The sequence below is a fragment of the Octopus bimaculoides genome, chromosome 13 (genome assembly GCF_001194135.2).
Source record: "Octopus bimaculoides isolate UCB-OBI-ISO-001 chromosome 13, ASM119413v2, whole genome shotgun sequence".
Lineage (NCBI taxonomy): Eukaryota > Metazoa > Mollusca > Cephalopoda > Octopoda > Octopodidae > Octopus > Octopus bimaculoides.
Genome location: NC_068993.1, coordinates 48,121,765 through 48,124,277, shown reverse-complemented (window position 1 = coordinate 48,124,277; position 2,513 = coordinate 48,121,765). Strand labels below are relative to the sequence as shown.

Sequence of the window (2,513 nt, the reverse complement as noted above, 5' to 3'; positions counted from 1 at the left end):
CAGATATTTTTTAATGAACATCCTGTACATTTCCGTTGTCTGTTCATTTCTGTTTTCTGTTCCTTCTTTTGATCCACCGATTTCATACTGATCTTTCAAACAACGGTGAAGTCTTAGAGAAATGTTGTTCATTATTAAAACTTGTAGATTCTGATCTTCTTATTCTGTTCTATTTACATATTGCTTCTGTTATATTTAACATCAAGAAGTTTCGGCGATCCATGCCGTGCGATGTTTGTGTCAGAGTTCAAAAGTAGGTTTGTTACAGAGAGCCACTTTTATATCTTAATGCAACATTCCTAACCGATACTTTGTTTGGCTTCTCAAAATAGAACATTTATCATATATGAATATTTCTTATGGCGAAATGTTTGCTGCTGTTACTCTTCATTAGTTTTCATAATAACTCTGATTACGGAAACCATGCTAAATACGTTTAATTTTTAATCATTATTTAATATTTTCAGACAATCTAGCTAGAATTAAGTTGTCCGGCTGTACGTGTAAGACAAATTTAATTTGTTATTCGAAAGAATTTAATGCTATTCATAGCAGGTCGTGATACCACCTAGAAATATCATGCCACAACATGTGATTTATTGTTGGCGTCTGTTAATGGTACTGCTGTTTCGTGAATTTTAAGTAAAGCCACATCGCAGAAGTCAAAACAACCGAAGTTCAGTTCTTGTCATCATCTGTCTGATACTCTTCCTTGGAGTTGTTTCTTCTGTTTCTTTTTTGTTCATGGATTATATTGGAATCGAAATGGTTCTTTTGGCGTGAAAACTCTCTTAAATAACAAGTTTAGCGTGTGCATCATTTTGTCCACGCTGACGTCTATCAGCTTCATAAAATATTTTATGAAAGAGACGATAAAGTGTCAGTCCATTTCTGTTGAAATTACCATTTTCTAAGTTTTGCCATTCATTCCTCATTATAATCAGGCACTTGCATGAACGTTTCTGACACGCATATTCCAAACTGTCGTAGTTCTTCCATTATACCTCTGACAGGAAACCTGCATTTACAAATCTAAAAGAGTGCACCTATTTCATGTTCTTTAGGTGTGACAAGATTTCTTTCATATCTCTCCTGGGTGTCTTTTCAAGTCATTTATCTGATGAGAAATGCATTTTAAACGCAAGTTTCTCTTTTGTATTTCATCAATACTCTTTGGGGAGAAGCGTTCCCCGTTTCCTGATAAAACACAGTCGTACATCTTACCATTTGTTGACGACAATCATGTTCAGTTCTAATTGTAACGATACACATAGGTTGTCTGAAAATATATATTTTCTCTATCATCTATCGTTGTTACTGTTGTTATTTTTGCAGCTCTGTTGCCACTATTACAATTATGTCAATGACTCTTCATTACAATTAACGGTTTTGCTATTATTGATTATGTGTACGGTTTTGTTGGTATTCTTAAATAGCAAAAATGTTCGCTGTAGCAATTATAGTTAGAATTATTGCTGCTATTTTGGCAATTCTTTATAGTACACAAGATTCGTATTATTGCTGTCCCCTTCATAAAAAGGACAAAGTCAGCTAGATACTGTTATGGGAATTGATTCCAACCTCCACTCTCGTAAAACATGCAAAAATGAATTTATTATGTATGAAGGCTTGAATGAATAGACATTTACAAAAATTCTTTTCCTAAACGAGAGAAGCACAAACAAATTAACTTGAAAGTCACAGAGAAACAGCTTCATCACACAAACCTTACCGAAATGTTCCACATCTAGAAAGGTCATTTCTAAAATTGAAATAATAATAGGCAATTTATGACAGGTAGAGGAGGATAAAATAGACCTCACAGAGGAGAGTTTATGTCAAACAGATGCAACATTGGTAGGACTTGAACTCAATGTAAATATAGGTAAATAAATAGTGTAGCAAAATAATTTACTCTGATAACGATATCGTTACACGTTTCAGTAATCAGTGAGTTTAATGAAGACTCAAAGGCAGAAATTGGGACTATTTTTATGTTTGATTCTAGTTGCTCCCACATCTTAGCGATCTGAATTCTCAGGTCTCCATAATTATTCATCTTTTCTCTTTCTTTCATGATAATATGTTGGTCTCCTGGCACGCGTGTGTGTGTCTGTGTGTCATTATGTTGTTGGCACTACGTCGCTTACGACGTCGAGGGTTCCAGTTGATCCAATCAATGGAACAGCCTGCTCGTGAAATTAATGTGCAAGTGGCTGAGTACTCCACAAACACGTGTACCTTTAACATAGTTCTCGAGGATATTCAGCGTGATACAGTGTGACAAGGCTGACCCTTTGAATTACAAGCACAACAAAGACAGGAAGTAAGAGTGAGAGAAAGTTGTGGTAAAAGAGTACAGCAGGTTTCGCCACCATCCCCTGCCGGAGCCTTGTGGAGCTTTATGTGTTTTCGCTCAATAAACACTCACAACGTCCGGTCTGGGAATCGAAACCGCGATCTTATGACCTAACTACTGGGCCATTGCGCCTCCACGTGTGTTTATATATATA

General features: G+C 35.9%; 1 pseudogene; it reads left to right on the top strand.

The window, feature by feature from the left end:
* Positions 1-231: 231 nt before the first annotated feature.
* Positions 232-2,513, top strand: part of LOC128249250 (uncharacterized protein DDB_G0271670-like) — a 4,672-nt pseudogene continuing 2,390 nt past the window's right edge.